The sequence below is a fragment of the Chiloscyllium punctatum genome, chromosome 18, assembly GCF_047496795.1.
Source record: "Chiloscyllium punctatum isolate Juve2018m chromosome 18, sChiPun1.3, whole genome shotgun sequence".
Lineage (NCBI taxonomy): Eukaryota > Metazoa > Chordata > Chondrichthyes > Orectolobiformes > Hemiscylliidae > Chiloscyllium > Chiloscyllium punctatum.
Window position 1 is genome coordinate 74,924,561 of NC_092756.1, and position 12,578 is coordinate 74,937,138.

A 12,578-nucleotide genomic window follows, 5' to 3' on the forward strand; every position below is an offset into this window, starting at 1 on the left:
AGTTCCAGCGTGGCCTTTGTTAATTTCAGTGCAGTTGTTGTCAGTTTCAGCGTCTGCGCGGAAGTCCGTTGCTGTAGTAATGGGCGCTAATCGCTCTTCCTGAGAAGGCCGATTACTGCAGCCCTGGCTATTATCACTCTGTATTGAGGCTATATCTAACATTTCTATCAAAGGTGTTGTCTGACCCAGACCCTTTGGCGGGCAGTGTATATTATTCATGTGTATTGTCTCTCCCATCCGCCTTAAACTAATCAACTCGGTTGTGAGTGCATTGTGCTGGCATTCTGGTGGCCCCAGGCAGTGTCTGTGTTTGCTCTGCTGTCTCTCTCCATATTGTGGTCCGGCGGCCATCTTGTGTGCCAAGTGGCCAACTTATGGCTCAGCGGCCATCTTGTGTGTCCGTGTGCCTCGTGTCACCCTGCCCCGTGCCATCTCCCACTTCCCTCCCCATTTTGTGGTCAAGGAGGCGAGGGTATTAACTGGAACAATCCATGCTGGGCCATTGGAATCTCCTTCCTGTCCTGATATAGGGCTGGCTCTCTTCCACAAAGGGGGGTCTCGCCCGTTCGGGCAGATTTTCTCTCTCTCCAGATATTTTTTTATTTAAAAAATATACTTTATTCATAAAAAATCAAATAGTAATGCAGACAAAGGTTCTAAATCAGTTGTGTACAGTCTATGCTGAGAGAAAAGGACCAACAAAACACTGGAATTTTGACATTTCTCAAAGTTCTGTGTCGTGAAAAAAAAGTCCTTTTGTACTTGGGCAGGAACCGATCTCTGTTCATTGTCAGGCACCAAGAGGGTCTGAGAACTGAAAGGACGATGTGATAATTTGTCAGAAAGACCTGAGACTGTGTTGTTTCCCTGTTACACCTTGGCAGCAGCTGCCCGAAACTTTAGTGCATCCCTCAGTGTGTCGTGACAAATCTTGGAATATGCTCGGCTGTAGCACTCGTTTAAGATCAACTATTCCCAGTAGAGTATTGGCACTGAGTTTTTGTGGCTTAATGGGTAAGACTGTAGCTTCTGATGGAGTGAATTGGAGGTTCAGATCCCTTTTGCGGTGTTGACTTTTTAAGCCTGGTCTTTGTGGTGGCTGATTTTTGTCCCATATCAACTCCATCTCAATCCAAATAGACTGGATTTTTCAACTACTCCATTAAAAATCACTTGCCTGCTTCGGGATTATGACAAATGCTCTTTTGTCAAAACATGCACAAGGTAATTCCAGGATTTGGGAGATCTTGGGGTGAATTGTCTGAAATTTCTCAAATATCCGTTTGGGGACAAATGGGAGGCGAGATCAATTTATCAAGCAGTGAACAATTTAGCATGAGATGGAAGGGGTAAAAAAACAAGCAGGAAGGATTTCAGTCTCAGAAAAACACACTATGAGAGGACGCAGAGCAGTATGTAAAGGCTGCCATTTTTCCTCTTTGTGTGATGCCCCAGTGGCCTAATGGATAAGGCACTGGCTTCCTAAGCCAGTGATTGTGGGTTCAAGTTTCCTCTGGGGTGTTAGCCTTTTTACCCCTGTCTTCATGACTGATCTTTGCCTGAGGTCAAGTTGATTTCTCATCTCCCTGAGAAAAGTCCCCAGGTCTGTATTGGGTTGGTGGGAAATTGTGACAGAAAAATACAGAATTTTCAGGGTATGCAGGATATGGGGTTGAATTCCCAGAAAGAGACAGCACAGCCACAATGGGCTGAATGCCCGCTAAGATCCTGTTGAATTGTCCTCAATGCAGCTTTTTGCAACATCTCCACTTCCTCCTTCCCCACTAACTGCAAAAATCTTGAAAGTGCTGCACAAAATAACATTGAGCCCTTTGCTATTTTCCTGTCTGCTCCATTTTCCTCAGACTGGAGTTGTGCAAAGTTGGAGTTTGGTGGATTTCTTGTCTGTCCGTTTGGGGAGAACTGGGAGGTAAGATGAATTTTATCAAGCAGCCAATGATTTAGTGCGAGATGGAAGGGGGAACAACCAATCAGTGAGAGTATAAAACTCAGAGAAGAACACAATATGAAAGGTTCAGGGTGCAGTATTTATAGGCTGCCATTTCAGATTTGTCAATGTGGCCCCAGTGGTTTAATAACTAAGGCACTGGCTTCCTTACCCTGGAATTGTGGGTTTAAGTCCCATCTGGGGTGGCTAACATTCAAGCCTTGTCTTCACGGCTGATCTTCTTTGTCTGATGTCAAGTCGATTTCTCATCTTCCCTGGAAATGTCCCCAGGTCTGTGTTGGGTTTGGTGGGATGTTGTGTCAGAAAAATACAGAACTTTGTGGGGTCTGCAGGACTGGGGCTAAATCACCCCTCTCTCTATGTCGGACTTGGAGGGATCAGTCAAAAGTGTCTTTTTTTTGAATAAAATCCATAACTTGAAATAAACAAAAGAGGTCCTTGTTAGATAGCTCGTCTTTCCGTGCTAACTGATCGAAGGACATCGTTGTGTCTCCCTCAAACAAATCACCCGCACAAGACACACCCCACAAGCCCAATCACTCATGTAGGATAAAGGGGAGCTTAGTTGGTAGCTTTTAATGTCTGGGAGATCCACTCCCCCCAGTCTGTGAGACAATTGCAGTTTAGCTCATTTAATGAGGGGCCACTGACGATGCCAAATAAAGGGGCTGAACCAGCCGTTCAGTCTCCTGAATGTTTGCTTATCGAAAATCAGGAGCATCCATATAGGGTATAGTAAACGAGGGAGAATATTCATCTAATAAACACTATCCGACCCAACCACGAGACCAGAAGCGCCTCCATCTTTGAAGATCTTGTTTGATTTTGTCAAATAATTGAACGATTGGCTACTAACCGAGTGTGAGTTAATGTCTATGTACGCCCAAAATGCCCGAGAGTAATGCTCCACAAATGTATTATCCTTGAGGATAAAGGGATCCATTTGCCAGTGCCTTGGACCCACTGTAACGTCCTTAATCTTAACCAACAGGTACACTGGAGTGTGATCAGAGATGGTAATATTACCGATCGTACAAGGTGCCACCAAGTCCAGGATTGCCACGGGGATTGGAAAAAAAATCAATCCTGGTGTGACATCTGTGTGGATTGGAAAAAAAAACCGTAAAATCCCTGCCTGTAGGGTGGAGACACCTCCAGATGTCCACCAACCCTCACTCCACACACAGATCCATTGATTGTTTAGTTTGTACAGAGGGTATCGTGGTTGGCGGGTGGGGGGGGGGCTTTGGGCAACCTCTGTACTGTGGGATCCATGAGACAGTTAAAATCTCCCCTTATAAAGATATGCCAGGACTCCAGACTAATCAAATTAGAAAACGTATCTAGCAAAAAGTTGAGGGGCTGAGCTGGAGGGCAATAAACATTTAAACACCATATTCTTCCCCATTTAACAACGCTATAAGAATTACAAACCTCCTGTGTGAGTGTCTTTAACATACTCTTGTAACTTAAATGGGAGATTCCTCCTCACCAATACAGCCACTCCCCTATTTCTGGTATTAAATGATGTGAAGTAAACCCGATCAAAGCCATTCTGCTGTAGTTTCAAATGCTCCCTGTCATCCAAGTGCGTCTCCTGTAACAAAGGAATATCCCCTTTCTCCTTTCTAAGACTCAAAATTACCTTCTTCCTCTTAATTGGTGAGTGACTTCCCTTGATATTCCAGGTTCACATTTAATCAAGTCATTAGCCATAACATTCTGCAGGAACATTTAAATTCCAGAGAGGAGGAACTCGAACCACAAATCACTGAGCCTTAGTGTCATCTGATCCATCAAATATAAAAACTGCATAAACTGAAACCACGACATTTAACAAACCTACAAAACTATCAAAGATTAAAAGCAATACAAACCACCATTTCAAGTGCCAATGGCGCTGAATAGGGGAACTCACCTCCTGCCCAAAGGGGCAACTACTCATCCCAAACTGCCTATAAGTGGGCATCTAGCCATCCCAACCATTTTCCCTCCGTCTAGCTAGAGCTGTACCACAAACACAAGCAGAATAGAAAGTAAATATACCATAGAATAGCAATATGACTAAAAAAAACATTTAAGATCGATGGGCTAAATACCCCACCCATCCTCTGGTATAACTTCACTTAGAAATTGAAAGTACACATCTCAACCGCCACCAAACACAGTTTAAACCGGATTATTACCAATCGGGAAAACAAGGAAAAGAAAGCTCCAACTGGACTTCCTCGGTTTTTTTAAAAAACAGCAAAGACATAACCAAACAACACTATTTGTCGATACTAAATTGTTCAGATTCGGTTAATTTGTCCACAAAGTCTCTTGCCTTCTCCGATGTATCAAAGAGATGTACGGATCCATGTAAGGTTATCGGAGCACCGCCGGATACCTCAGAGAGTACTGGATCCCAAACTCCCTCAGTCTTCTCTTGGCAGAAACATTATCCGTCAGGGGGCAGGAATTAAACAGCCAGAGCTGACAAAGGAAGTCAGGAAATGTATCATAGGGAAAGAGAGAGTCTACAAAGTGGCCAAGAGCACTGGGAAATCAGAAGATTGGGAAGACGACAAAAACAAACAGAGGATAACAAAGACATAGAAATAGGAAGGAGAGGATCAAATATGACGGAAAGCTAGCCAGTAATATTAGAAATGATTGTTAAAGATTCTTTCAATCTATAAGAAACAAATGCAAGGCAAAAGTAGAAATAGGGCCGTTCCAAATTGATGCAGGAAGGTTCGTGAAGGGAGATAAGGGAATGGCTGAAGAATTTGGTAAATACTTTGTATCAATCTTCACAGTGGAAGACATGAGCATTATCCTAACAATTAAGGAGAGTCAGGGGGCAGATTTGAATATGGTAGCCAATAAAAAAGAGGAAGTGCCAGAAAAGCTAAAAGGTCTAAAAATTGATAAATCTCCCGGCCCCGATGGTCTACATCCTAGAGTTCTGAGGGAGGGGGCTAACGAAATACTAGAGGCTAATTTTAATCTTTCAAAAATCACTGGAGTCAGGGAAAGTCCCAGATGATTGGAAAATCACTGTTGTAAACACCTTGTTCAAGAAAAGATCAAGATAAAAGATGGAAAATTATAGGCCAGTTAGCCTAACCTCGGTTGTAGGTTAAATTCGAGGATCCATCATTAAGGATGAGATTTCTAAATTCTTGGAAGCGCAGTGTTGGATTAGAACAAGTCAGCATGGATTTAGTAAGGGGAGGTCATGCCTGACAAACCTGTTAGAATTCTTTGAAGAGGTAACAAGTAGGTGAGACCAAGGAAACCCAGAGGATGTTATCTACCTAGATTTCCAAAAGGCATTTGATAAGGTGCCTCATGGGAGAATGCTGAGTAAGGTGAGGGTCCATGGTGTTTGAAGTGAGCTACTGGCATGGATTGGGGATTGGCTGTCTGACAGAAGGCAGAGAGTTGGGATAAAAGGTTCTTTCTTGGAATGGCAGCTGGTGACAAGTGGTGTCCCATAGGGTTCAGTGTTGGGGCCGCAGCTGTTCACTTTATATATTAATGATCTGGATGAAGGGACTGGGGGACATTCTGGCGAAGTTCACCGATGATGCAAAGTTAGGCAGACAAGCAGGTTGTTCTGAGGAGATGGGGAGGCTGCAGAAAGATTTAGACAGTTTAGGAGAGTGGTCCAGGAAATGGCTGATGAAATTCAACCTGAGCAAATGCTGGGACTTGCACTTTGGAAAAAGGAATACAGGCCTGGACTATTTTTTAAACAGGAGAAAATTCATAAAGCCAAAGTACAAAGGGATCTGGGAATGATAGTCCAGGAATCTCTAAAGGTTGACTTGCAGGTTGAGTCCGTGGTTAAGAAAACAAATGTAATGTTGCCATTTATCTCAAGAGGGTTGGAATGTAAAAGCAGCGATGTCCTTCTGAGACTTTATAAAGCTCTGGTTAGGCCCCATTTGAAATACTGTATCCAATTTTGGGTTCCACTCCTCAGGAAGGACATACTGGCACTGGAGCATGTCCAGCGGAGATTCACACAGATGATCCCTGGAATTGGAGGCTTAACATACAATGAACAGCTGAGGATCCTGGGATTGTATTGATTAGAGTTTCGAAGGTTGAGTGGAGATCTAATACAAATTTACTAGATAATGCATGGCTTAGAAAGGGTGGATGCTGGGAATGTGTTTCCATCAGGACCCATGGGCACAGCCTGAGAATTAGAGGGGGTCAATTTAGAACGGAAATGAGGAGACATTTCCTCAGGCAGAGAGTGGTGGGCCTGTGGAATTCATTGCCGTGGAGCGCAGCAGAGGCCAGGACGTTAATTGTCGTCAGGGCAGAGATTGATAAATTCTTGATCACGCAAGGAATTAAGGGTGACGATGAGAGTGCCACGAAGTGGGGTTGAAATGCCCATCATTCACGACTGAATGGCAGGGTGGACCCAATGGGCTGAATGGCCTTACTTCCATTCCTATGTCTTAGGCTCATCATCGTAAGGTTTTCTTTTCTGGTTTCCCACCGCTGAGAAGTCCTGGACAGGCATGAGCTTAGAGCCCTCGTAAATTAGGGCCTTCAGATCCTTCCACGGGATTAGACTACCGACAGTGTGGAAACACGTAACACTATGGGCAATTTAACATGGCCAATTCACCTTTGTACTGTGGGAGGGAACCAGAGCAATGTGCAAACTCCACACAGGCAGTTATCTAAGGCTGGAATTGAACCTGGGACCCTGGTATTGTGAGGCAGCAGTGCTAACCACTGAGCCACCTGATTCTGGGAGCTGTCACAATTCTCTCCATGGCTCTGTAGTTCATACAGTTTTTGAGCAAAGTAAAATGTAGATCTGCAAATACAAATTCACCCACAAACTTATATGTGCTTGTGTGTGTGTGTGTGTGTGTGTGTGTGCACCTGAGTGCGTGTGTGTGTGCATGTGAGTGTGCGTGTGTGTGCGCGCGCGTGTGCGTGTGTGTGTGTGCACGCGCGTGAGTGCATGTGTTTGTGTGTGTGTATGTGTGTGTGTGCGTGTGCGTCTGTGTGTGCGCGTGTGTGTGCATGTGTGTATGTGTGCGTGTGCATGAGTGTGCGCGTGTGTGTTTGTGCATATGTGTGTGCGCGTGCGTCTGTGTGTGTGTATATGGGGTGGGGGGGGGGTGGGGCTGTTATGAGTGTCAACAGACAGGAACGTTCCCTCCCAGTCAGAGAACACTTCAGCAATTCGGTACATTCGACCTCGGACCTTCCTCCAAGGGGGAATTCGGGACAGGCAACGATGAAAAGTGGCCGAGCAGAGGCTGATCACCAAGTTTGGTAACAATGGAGATGGCCTCAACTGGGACATTACATGTGACCCCATTCACCTACACACACACACACACACATACACACACACACATATACACACTCACATACACTCACACACACATACACACACACATACACTCACACACACATATACACACACATACACTCACACACACATATACACACATATACACACACATACACACACACATACACATACATATAGGCCCCAGTGGCCTAATGGATATGGCACTGGCTTCCTAGGCCAGGGATTGTGGGCTCGAGTCCCATCTGGGGCGTTAGTCACTTGCTCTTTGTCAACTTGATTTCTAATCTGTGGGCGGCATGGTGGTTAGCACTGGAGCTTCAGAGCGCTGGAGACCCGGGTTCAATTCCCGCCTCCGGTGACTGACTGTGTGGAGTTTGCACGTTCTCCCCGTGTCTGCGTGGGTTACCTCCGGGTGCGCCGGTTTCCTCCCACAGTCCAAAGATGTGCAGGTCAGGTGAATCGGCCATGCTAAATTGCCCATAGTGTTAGGTAAGGGGTAGATGTAGATGTAGATGTAGGGGTATAGGTGGGTTACGCTTCGGCGGGGTGGTGTGGACTCGTTGGGCCGAAGGGCCTGTTTCCACACTGTAAGTAATCTAATCTAATCGAAATACACACATACACATACCATAAGACCATCCTCCATAGTAGTGGAAGTAAGGCCATTCGGCCCATCGAGTCCACTCCGTCATTCAATCATGTCTGCTGGGCACTTCAACTCCACTTACCCGCATTCTCCCCGTAGCCCTTAATTCCCCGAGACAACAGTAACCTATCAATCTCTGCCTTGAAGACATTTAGCGTCCCGGCCTCCACTGCACTCTGCGGCAATGAATTCCACAGGCCCACCACTCTCTGACTGAAGAAATGTCTCCACATTTCTGTTCTGAATTTACCCCCTCTAATTCTAAGGCTGTGTCCACGGGTCCTGGTCTCCTCACCTAACGGAAACAATTTCCTAGAGTCCACCATTTCCAAGCCATGTATTATCTTCTACGTCTCTATTAAGTCTCCCCTTAATCTTCTAAACTCCAATGAATACAATCCCAGGATCCTCAGCCGTTCCTCATATGTTAGACCTACCGTTCCAGGGATCATCCGTGTGAATCTCCGCTGGACACATTCCTCTGCCAGTATGTCCTTCCTGAGGTGTGGGGACCAAAACTGGACACAGGACTCCAAATGGGGCCTAACCAGAGCTTTATAAAGTCTCAATAGCACAATGGTGTTTTTATACTCCAACCCTTTTGAGATAAGTGACAACATTGCATTCGCTTTCTTAATCACAGACTCAACCTGCATGTTGACCTTTAGAGAATCCTCGACTAGCACTCCCAGATCCCTTTGTACTTTGGCTTTCTGAATTTTCTCACCATTTAGAAAGTAGTCTGTGCTTTTATTCTTTTTGCCAAAGTGCAAGGCCTCGCATATGTATACACACGCACATACACATAACACACACACATATACACACACATATATTTGTGTGATGAACTTGTACTTACAGAATTACATTTTACTTTGCTCAAAAACTGTATGAATCCATGTAAGATGCTGTAAATCTGTTTATTAGATTAGAAAAAGTCTGACCATTGTGGCACAGACAGCCTCACACAGGGAAGCTCACACCTTCAATACATCATCTGGGCCGACATGACACCAATTGTTAAAGTTCACTTGAGAATGTAACTTTTCATAAAAGTTCTGCAATTTACATATGAAAGTACGAAAACCAACCTGGCCATTCTAAAAGATGAGAGACTTAACATACAATCCAGGTCTTTCTCAAGATAAAATTTCAGTTGCATCACACTGTAAACATTTGCTATAAATTCTGTGTTTTGCAATCTTATTCTCCACAACCACCTGATGAAGGAGCAGTGCTCCGAAACCTAGTGCTTCCACATGTTCGACTCTAACCTGGTGTTGTGTGATTTTTAAATCTGTCATTCACCCATCTCCTGACGGTTGAGCATACATCTCAAGGTCAGGACAGCGGCCCTCCGCAGGGATACAAATCGACTCCTTCTTTGGTCGCTCCACGATGGATCTCTCTGATGACTGTGCCCATTCGTTGGTTGGCTCATTGGGATCATTGCTGACATCTTGGAAGAATTCCTGGAGTCTCATTGGTCTGATGAATTCCTCACAACTTTACTCAAGTATTCTTGTTGGTGTTGGGGACAAAGGGAGACTAAATTTGATTTGCGTTTCAACTTGATTCTGTTAACAAAGTAATGAAACAGTTTGTAACATCATTTGGAAATGCATACAAAGGTTCTAAATCAGTTGTGTACAGTCAATGCAGAGAGAAAAGAACCAACAAACTATTGGAATATTGACATGTCTCAAACCTTCTGTATCATTGTGGAAAGAAAGTCATTTTGTACTTGGACATGAAACGATCTCTGTTCATTGTCAGGCACCAAGAGGGTCTGAGAACTGAAAGGACGATGTGATAATTTGTCAGAAAGACCTGAGACTGTGTTGTTTCCCTGTTACACCTTGGCAGCAGCTGCCTGAACCTTTCGTGCGTCCCTCAGTGTATTGTCACAGATCTGGGAGTGTGCTTGGCTGTCGCACTCATTTGAGGTCAACTGTTTCCAGTGGTCTGCCAATATAGTGCCCTCGTGGCCTAATGGCTATGGCACTGGCCTCTGAAATCTGGGATTTCAGGGATTTCATTTTTAAGCCTGGTCTTTGCAGTGGCTGATTTTCATCCCATGTCAACTTCATCTCAATCCAAATTGACTGGATGTTTTAACTACTAAGATCAAAGAGCTACAAAGATTCAAGAAGAACCAGTTCCAACCAGACTGAGGGTTGTATATTGGAGAAGTGTCAGCCTGAGTCAATACACTTTCTAGCTCCTCGCATGACAACAGTGAAGGGTATTGGTGTGACCCCATTGGATGATGTGAACCCAGCTCATGACCCCATTGGCCTAAGCCACAGAACTGTCAGGAAGATCAGGGACAGGAGGGTAGAAAACCTCATCTTTATGACAGTCCTACTCAAAGCCTTGACCTGGCCCTGCAATGGAACTCGAACCATCTGGTCCAAACTTATTCAGAGAATCCGTTGAGTGGGGTGGAGCAGGCCATTCAGCCCATCCCACCCAGACAACTCACCCCAATATCCTGCAGATTACCGAATATCTTGTGCAAGAACATGTTGGGCACCACTTCCCATCAACTGAATGTAGACATGGAGATTTTTCCAAAGTAGATTTGAAATAAAGTATAGGCGAGGATGTGGCAGATAACCCAAATGGGACTCAAACCCATAATCCTGGGTTTACGGGAACGAGTGCCTTACCCATTAGGCCACTGGGGCAGCACTATCCGGCTTAAAATTACACCCTTTAAATACTGCATACTGACCGCTCTTCCTGTGTGTTTCTGAGTGTTATAATCTCACTGATTGTTTTTAACCCCTTCCATCTCACGCTGAATTGTTGGCTGCTTGATAAATTAATCTCGCCTCCCATTTCTCCCCCAACGGATAGATGAGAAATCAACCAAACTCCAACTTTGCACAACTCAAGTCAGCCACAGCCCCATCAGTTCCAACCTTGAACCCCCAGATTTCAATCATTTCCATTGACATATTGGACATCATCATAAATACCAAACATGCAGGTAATCTGGGGTTCAGCTGGTAATGTTGACAGAATATAGCTTAGACTGACACCAACACAACCAAAACAGAAGTTGCTTTATCCACAGAGAGGTAGGTCTATCTGTTGGAAACCAGTGACCTCATAGGTAAGGCACGAACTTCCTAAACCAGAAATTGTGGGCTCAAGTCTTATTTGGGGTATTGATTTTGTTGAAACATTCACTGTGCAGCTGATCTCAATCCTGTGTGGTCACGTGTCCATGGCAACAAAATCAGGCATTCTCAATTGATCCTCAGCTGGAGAAATTTGACCTGACAGAAAATTGGCCAAACTGAATTAAACAGTGGAGCATGAGATGGTCGGGGTAAAAAACAATCAGTGAGAGGATAACACTCAGAAACACACAGTATGAGAGGTCGGGTGCAGTACATAAAGGCTGTGATTTTCAGATAAGTGTGTGGCCCCAGTGGCCTAATGGATATGGCACTGGCCTTCTAAGCCAGGGATTGTGGGTTCGAGTCCCGTCTGGGGTGTCAGTCACTTGTCCTTTGTCAGCTTGATTTCTAATCAACTTTGGGAAAATCTCCATGTCTGCATTCAGTTGATGGGAAGTGGTGCCCAACATTTTCTTGCACATTAAGTTGCAGGATTGAGGTGAATTGTCTGATAAGAGAAAGCACAGTCACAATGGCTGAAAACCTGCTGAGATTCTCCTGGGGATGGCATGGTGGCTCAGTGGGTAGCACTGCTGCCTCACAGCGTCAGGGACCTGGATTTGATTCCTCCCTTGGGTGTCTGTTTGTGTCGACTTTGCACATTTTCTCAATGGGGTACTCCGGGTGCTTTGGTTTCCTCCCACAGTCCAAAGATGTGCAGGTTCGGTGGATTGACTTTGGGGAATGCAGGGTGAGAGGATAGGGGTTGGGCCTGGATGGGATGCTCTTCAGAGGGTCAGTGTGGATGTGATGGGCTGAATGGCCTGCACTGCTCACGTGAGGACTTTTATGAACAGTTTTGGAGCAGATGGTCAGAGCTCCACTGCAGGACCCAGTCAAGGCTTTGCTGAGGGTTTGCCATTTAGGTGTGTTTTCCCCTCCTCCTGTCCCTGATCTTCCAGAATCTTCTGTTTCTTTGGCCAATACGGTCATGAGCTGGGTTCACATCATCCAATGGGGTCACACCAATACCCTTCACTGTTGTCATGCCAGGAGCTATAAAATGGATTGTCTCAGGCTGACACATCTCCAATATACAACCCTCAGTCTGGTTGGAACTGGTTCTTCTTGAATCTTTGTAGCTCTTTGATCTTAGTTGCACTGTTCTCTGGAGCTGATAGCTGCTGTTTTATTTAGTTTGGCCAATTTTCTATCAAGTCAAATATCTCCAGCTGAGGATCAATTGAGAATGCCTGATTTTGTTGCCATGGACACGTGACCACACAGGATTGAGATCAGCTGCACAGTGAATATTTCAACAAAATCAATACCCCAAATAAGACTTGAGCCCACAATCTCTGGTTTAGGAAGTTCATGCCTTACCCATGAGATCACTGGGGCTCCAACAGATAGAGCTACCAATCTATGGACAAAGCAACTTCTGTTTTGGTTGTGTTGGTGTCAGTCTAAGCTATATTCTGTCAACATTAC

General features: G+C 44.9%; 2 non-coding genes across 2 annotated transcripts; both read left to right on the top strand.

Moving 5' to 3' along the window:
* The first annotated feature begins 7,487 nt into the window (after positions 1–7,487).
* Positions 7,488–7,560, top strand: trnar-ccu (transfer RNA arginine (anticodon CCU)). Its single transcript has one exon. It is a non-coding gene; the product is annotated as a tRNA-Arg (tRNA).
* A 3,832-nt stretch (positions 7,561–11,392) lies between these two features.
* On the top strand, positions 11,393–11,465 carry trnar-ucu (transfer RNA arginine (anticodon UCU)). The gene has a single exon. It is a non-coding gene; the product is annotated as a tRNA-Arg (tRNA).
* Positions 11,466–12,578: the final 1,113 nt, after the last annotated feature.